Source organism: Somniosus microcephalus, unplaced genomic scaffold (genome assembly GCF_052327205.1).
Source record: "Somniosus microcephalus isolate GS21.2 unplaced genomic scaffold, FLI_Smic_1.0 scaffold321, whole genome shotgun sequence".
Taxonomy (NCBI): domain Eukaryota; kingdom Metazoa; phylum Chordata; class Chondrichthyes; order Squaliformes; family Somniosidae; genus Somniosus; species Somniosus microcephalus.
Window position 1 is genome coordinate 304,865 of NW_028225508.1, and position 7,339 is coordinate 312,203.

Below are 7,339 nucleotides of genomic sequence, written 5' to 3' on the forward strand. Positions count from 1 at the left end.
CACCACAGACCCAATTCACGTACGGACCGGAGTCAAGCAAGTCTGTGTCATCGCACCAACGCTTTTCTCGATCTTCCTTGCTGCAATGCTCCATCTCATCCTCAGTAAGCTCCCCGCTGGAGTGGAGCTAATTTACAGAACAAATGGAAAACTGTTCAACCTCCTTCGCCTCCAGTCCAGATCCAAGGTCGTCACATCCTCTGTCGTCGAATTACAGTATGCAGATGACGCTTGCGTCTGTGCTCACTCGGAGGTCGAACTCCAAACCATCGTCAACACCTTCACCAAAGCGTACGAGAGCATGGGCCTTACACTAAACATCCATAAGACAAGGGTCCTCTACCAAACTGCCCCCGCCACACAGTACTGCCCCCCCGATTATCAAAATCCACGACAAGGCCTTGGACAACGTGGACCACTTTCCATACCGCGGGAGCCTGCTGTCAACAAGGGCAGACGTCGATGACGAAGTCCAACACTGCCTTCAGTGTGCAAGTGCAGCCTTCGGTCGCCTGAGGAAGAGAGTGTTTGTAGACCAGGACCTCAAACCCGGTACTAAGCTCATGGTCTACAGAGCAGCAGGGATAGCTGCCCTGCTGTATGCCTCAGAGAAATGGACCATGTACAGCAGGCACCTCAAAGCACTGGAGAGGTACCACCAACGTTGCCTCCGCAAGATCCTGCAAATCCATTGGCAGGATAGGCGCACCAACGTCAGTGTTCTCGCTCAGGCCAACATCCCCAGTATCGAAGCTTTGACCACACTCAATCAGCTCCGATGGATGGGTCACATCGTCTGCATGACCGATACGAGACTCCTAAAACAAGTGCTCTACTTGGAGCCCCGGCACGGCAAGGGAGCCCCAGGTGGGCAGAGGAAACGTTTCAAGGATACCTTCAAAGCCTCCTTGAAAAAGTGTAACAACCCCAGCGACACCTGGGAATCCCTGGCCCAAGACCGCACAAAGTGGAGGAGAAGCATCTGAGACCAAAGAACAATCCCTGTCCCGAGTCCCAACGGGCGACAAGCTGATCCTCCTTGGCGATTTTAATGCCAGAGTTGGAAAGGGGAGGGGTGATCGGCAGAGAGCGGGTAGGGAAAGCCAACTCCAACGGTACCGTCCTCCTGTCGAAATGCTGAGAACATGGCCTTGTCATAACCAACACCTTGTTCCATCAGAGAGACAAGTACAAGGCTTCATGGCAGCATGCGGGAAGGCGCCGAACACCTCGAGTGTCTTCGCTGGGAACAAGCGGAAGCGAAGCGTAAACAGCAGAAGGAGCGCACATCAACCCAAGCACCCCACCCACCCGCCCCTTCAACCACCGTCTGCCCCACCTGTGACAGAGACTGTAGGTCCCGCATTGGACTCATCAGTCACCTGAGAACTCATTTATAATGTAGAAGTAAGTCATCTTCGGTTCCGAGGGACTGCCTAAGAAGGAGAAGAATTATCGGCACCATTCCAAAGGGAATCTGCAGATATACTAATTGAAAGATATAAGGAGAATCTGTCCCACTTATTGATTCATATTACTAGCTGGGAATTCTGGTGGATGGTGAGATTAGCTTGGACACAGCACTTTGGGACCATAGTGAATAGAGGTGAAGGGCGCTCTTGCTGTTCCTCAGTGATAGAAAATTTTTAATGCAATTAAGCTTATGACATATAAGATGTATATCCAAACAGTTCTCCTTTACTCTTTAGACTGCTTACTTTGGCCCATATTTGAGATCCAAGACCAAGTTGTGAGATGAACTTGCGGTATAAAAGAAGGAAGGGACTGTTCCCTACACCAATCTGTTATTAAGCACCCTGGAGAGGGAGGCCACCTCATAGAACCCATGGCCAGAACCCATTACACGAGGACCTAGATAAGCACTTAGCACAGAAAATGCTGGAAATACTCAGCAGCATCTTTGGAGAGAGAAACAGAGTTAACGTTTCAGGTCAATGACCTTTCATCGCTATCTTCTTCCAGGAATGCCCACTTAGATAAGCAGTTGGACTTGGATCTCTTGAAGTGTGCTGCTCCTGTCCAATCCCAGAAGCACCAGGATTTCCTGACCTGAGCCACGTTAACGTAATTGCGATTAACATCACGCAGCAGGGTTTTCTATCCTTTAGGCTCTCGGTCCTTTACAATAGTTCCTAAATTGCTCAATCAACATACATCATAAACGGCATACAGCTAGCTGTCCTGTGTCTTCTGTATGTTGGGGAAGGGGATTCCGTTTCAGTTTGGGTTTACTTCCATTCGTGGTTAACTTAATCTGGTGGATTTTCCGATCAGGTCTCTGATTGCATGCTGCTTGAGTAATGCATTATTAAAACATGCACTGACCCCATTTGAGTTTGTGGAGTCAGTCACATTTGCTTAATGTGGGGCAGGATTAGAACATAAAACATAAGAACATAAGAAATAGGAGCAGGAGTAGGCCATTCGGCCCTTCGAGCCTGCTCTGCCATTCAATGAGATCATGGCTGATCTTCTGCCTCAACTCCATTCATCGGCCCTATCGTCATATACCTTGATGCCCTTATGAGTCAGAAATCTATTGACTTGTGTTTTGAATATACCCAATGACTGGGCCTCCACAACCCTCTGCGGTAGAGAATTCCAAAGATTCACCAGCCTGTGTGAAGAAATTTCTTCTCATCTCAGTCCTGAATTGCGTACCCTTTATCTTGAGGCTATGGCCCCTGGTTCTAGACTCCCCAGCCAAGGGAAACATTCTCCCAGCATCCATCCTATCAAACCCTGTAATAATTTTGTATGCTTCAATGAGATCTCCTCTCATTCTTCTGAATTCAAGAGAATACAAGACTAGTTTACTCATTCTCTTCTCATACGACAGTCCCGCCATCACAGCCCATATTGGGCCTGGCATTGGGAGCTCACAAAAAAGCTGTGTAGGAGGGGTAAGTTTAAAGGGATGTGGCTACTTAAAGGTAACTGGCCACATATTGTGGTAAAAATGTTGGTAAACCTTACAGGGCCTGGTAAAATTTTCAATGCATATTTCAGTCTTTGGTGGTTCAGTGTGAGGATAAGGAGATACGAGCTTGGGATATTATCCAAGCAGTACATGAGGACTGTGGCGAGGGAAGCTGCTTTGCCTGCCAACCAAAGCTGAATGTTGGGTTCGAGGTGATGGTCAGTGGCCGAGATGAGGTGGAAAGACTTTTACTCAGTTTGAAGGTTGGTGATGAGTTCTTGGAGGTATCTCTGCTTTATTCGGAAGAGGTCATGGTCTCATTCTTAAACTTGCCAGTTTATATTGAGGACAATGTGCTAATCAAAAAGTTGGAGTCGTGGGACATTACAATTTGCTCGGCAATAAAGAGGAGGTACTAGCCAGGAACACGGGTAGCAGATGGAACCCGTTACGTGAAGGTGTGATTCCCAGAGGGGGTGAAGTTGTTACCGTACAGCATGAAATTCGAGTCAATGGAAGGAGTGCAGTACTACTGAGTACTGCATGATAAGCAAGTGAAGGTTTGTTATTATTGTCTTGGACACGACCATCTTGTAAGAAACTGTCTGGACTTCTACTGTTATAATTGTGGTGAGTCTGGAAACATTGCTCGGAGCAGCAAGGCGGAGAGCTGTGGGGTTTCTTATCAAGGCCCCACCCGCTGTGACTGTGAGGCAGAAGGAAGCTCGATGAGTGATGAGGAGATGGGAGAAGGAGCAGGAGGTGTGAGTGGAATGGTGGGAGGAGCGGAGCAGTTGGAGGACACAGCTGGTGAATGAAAGGAGAAAAGAGCGCAGGAAGAGGCAGAAAATTGCAGAGCAGAGAACAGGATGGAGATGGTGGAAAACACACCAAGTACAGTGGAAAAGAACAAAGACAGCAGAGGGCAGCACGGGTCGAGGGTAGAGTCGAGCCATAATACGGTTCAGCTCTCCCTAAAGAATCTGGTGGCCGCGGGGGGAGAGGAGATGGGAGCGGGGTGCATGGTAAATGTAAGTGGTAAATCAAGGGAACGGTAGCGTAGTGGTAATGTCACTGGGCTAGTAATCCAGAGGCCTGGACTAATGATCCAGAGACGCGAGTTCAAATCCCACCATGACAGCTGGGGAATTTAAATACAGTTAATTAAATAAATCTGGAATTAAAATACTGATTAGTATCAGTAATGGTAACCATGAAATTGTCGGATTGTCGTAAAACCACAGCTGCTTCACTAATGCCCTTAAGGGAAGCAAATCTACTGTCCTTACCTCATCTGGCCTATATGTGACTCCAGACCCACGACAATGTGGTTGATCTTAACTGGCCTCTCAAATGGTCTAGCAAGTCACTCAGCTGTAACTAAATGCTACGAAACAAAATAAGAAGAATGAAACCGGACAGACCACCCGGCATCGACCTCGGCACCAGCTACGGACACGGCAACAGCACACCCAGCCCAGTCCACCCTGCAAAATCCTCCCCACAAACATCTGGGGACTTGTGCCAAAATTGGGAGAGCTGTCCCACAGGCTAGTCAAGCAACAGCCTGACATAGTTATACTCATAGAATCATACCTTTCAGCCAATGTCCTGAACTCCTCCATCACCATCCCTGGGTATGTCCTGTCCCAGCGGTAGGACAGACCCACCAGGGTGGTGGCACAGTGGTATACAGTCGGGAGGGAGTATCCTCAACATTGACTCCGGACCCCATGAAGCCTCATGGCTTCAGGCCAAGCATGGGAAAGGAAACCTCCTGCTGATTACCACCTACTACCCTCCCTTAGCTGAGGAGTCAGTACTCCTCCATGTTGAACACCACTTGGAAGAAGCACTGAGAGTAGCAAGGGCACAGAATGTACTCTGGGTGGGGGACTTCAATGTCCATCACCAAGAGTGGCTTGGTAGCACCACTACTGGCCGAGTCCTGAAGGACATGACTGCCAGTCTGGGCCTGCGACAGGTGGTGAGTGAACCAACATGAGGGAAAAACCTACTTGACCTCGTCCTCACCAATCTACCTGTCGCAGATGCACCTGTCCATGACAGCATTGGCAGCAGTGACCACCGCACAGTCATTGTGGAGGCAAAGTCCTGTCTTCACACTGAGGACACCCTCCATCATTTTGTGTGGCACTACCACCGTGCTAAATGAGATAGATTCAGAACAGATCTAGCAGCTCAAAACTGGGCATCCATGACGTGATGTGGGCCATCAGCAGCAGCAGAATTGTATTCCACCACAATCTGTAACCTCATGGCCCGGCCTATCACTCACTCTACCCTTACCACCAACCCTGGTTCAACAACGAGTGAAGAAGAGCATGCCAGGAGCAGCACCAGGTGTACGAAAAAATGAGGTGCCAACCTGGGGAAGCTGCAACACAGGACTACATGCATGCAAAAAAGCAAAGGCAGCATTCTATAGACAGGGCTAAGCGATCCCACAATCAGCGGATCAGATCAAAGCTCTGCAGTCCTGCCACATCCAGTCGTGAATGGTGGTGGACCATTAAACAACTAACGGGAGGAAGAGGAGGTTCCAAGAATATCCCCATCCTCAATGATGGTGGAGCCCAGCACGTGAGTGCAAAAGACAAGGCTGAAGTGTTTGCAACCAAGTTCAGCCAGAGGTGCCGAGTTGATGATCCATATCGGCATACTCCTGAGGTCCCCACCATCACAGAAGCCAGTCTTCAGCCAATTCGATTCACTCCACGTGATATCAAGAAACGGTTGAGCGCACTGGATGCAGCAAAGGCTATGGGCCTTGACAACATCCCGGCTATTGTGCTGAAGGCTTGTGCTCCAGAAGTAGCTGCGCCTCTAGCCAAGCTGCTCCAGTACAGCTACAACACTGGCATCTATCCGACAATGTGGAAAACTGCCCAGGTATATCCTGTCCACAAAAAGCAGGACAAATCCAACCCGGCCAATTACCGCCCCATCAGTCTACTCTCAATCATCAGCAAAGTGATGGAAGGTGTCATCGAGAGTGCTATCAAGTGGCACTTACTCACCAATAACCTGCTCACTGATGCCCAGTTTGGGTTCCGCCAAGACCACTCGGCTCCCAACCTCATTACAGCCTTGATCCAAACATGGACAAAGGAGCTGAATTCCAGAGGTGAGGTGAGCATGACGGCCCTTGACATCAAGGCAGCATTTGACCGAGCGTGGCAAGGAGCCCTAATAAAACTGAACTCAATGGGAATCAGGGGGAAAACGCTCCACTGGTTGGAGTCATACGTAGCATAAAGGAAGTGGTTGTGGTGGTTGAAGGTCAATCATCACAGACCCAGGACATCGCTGCAGGAGTTTCTCAGGGCAGTGTCCTGGGCCCAACCATCTTCAGCTGCTTCATCAATGACGTTCCCTTCAACATAAGGTCAGAAATGGAGATGTTTGCTGATGACTGCACAGTGTTCTGCGCCATTCACAACTCCACAGATAATGATGCAGTCCATGCCCACATGCAACAAGACCTGGACGATGTTCAGGCTTGGGCTGATAAGTTGCAGATAACATTGACGCCACAGAAGTGCCAGGCAATGATGGCCCAGTAATTCCGTTCCAAACGCGTGAGTACGGTCGGGGTACTCACGTGTCTGGCCGGAGGAAATGCCGGTTTTCAGCATGCACAGCGCATGCGGAGAAAACCGGCATTTTCTGTCCTCTGAACGAAGGGGTTCAGAGGCACAGCGCGTGCGACTGCACAGGCAGCGCGTGCGCAGTGAACTTAGTCGATTTCATTCATGGATTCAGTGAGGTTAAGTCCTTACAACTTACACATGAAAAAAGCATGTGTAAAGTTGCTCCAGAGGCTGCGGAGGAAGATATATTTTATCGTGGAGCTTCTGAAAGGATATTTTTGTTTGGGAAAGGGAGGAAAGTTATTTTAAGAAATGATGAGGTAAGTTTTAAAGTTTAATTTTTTTTTTTTAAACGGGTTTTCAGTACTGTAGGTAGAAGGAGCAATTGTGGCTGTGTGAGTAGAATTTGCTGTGTTTATTAAATGTGAAAATGACTGTTCTAAAATGAGTAATGTAACATTTCCAACATTTTTAAGAAAGAAACTGTTCATCAGTAATATATTCTTTTAAGTAATTATGTATGTATGTCCGTATATATTCCTTTACGTATATGTATATATTCCTTTACTTATGTGTATGAATGTATGTATTTAATTATGATTTTCCAATAAGTTACTTTCTCTGAAAGTCATAATTAAATACATACATTCATACACATAAGTAAAGGAATATATACATACATATACGCAAAGGAATATATACAGACATACATACATAATTACTTAAAAGAATATATTACTGATGAAAAGTTTCTTTCTTAAAAATGTTGGAGTCATTTTCACAT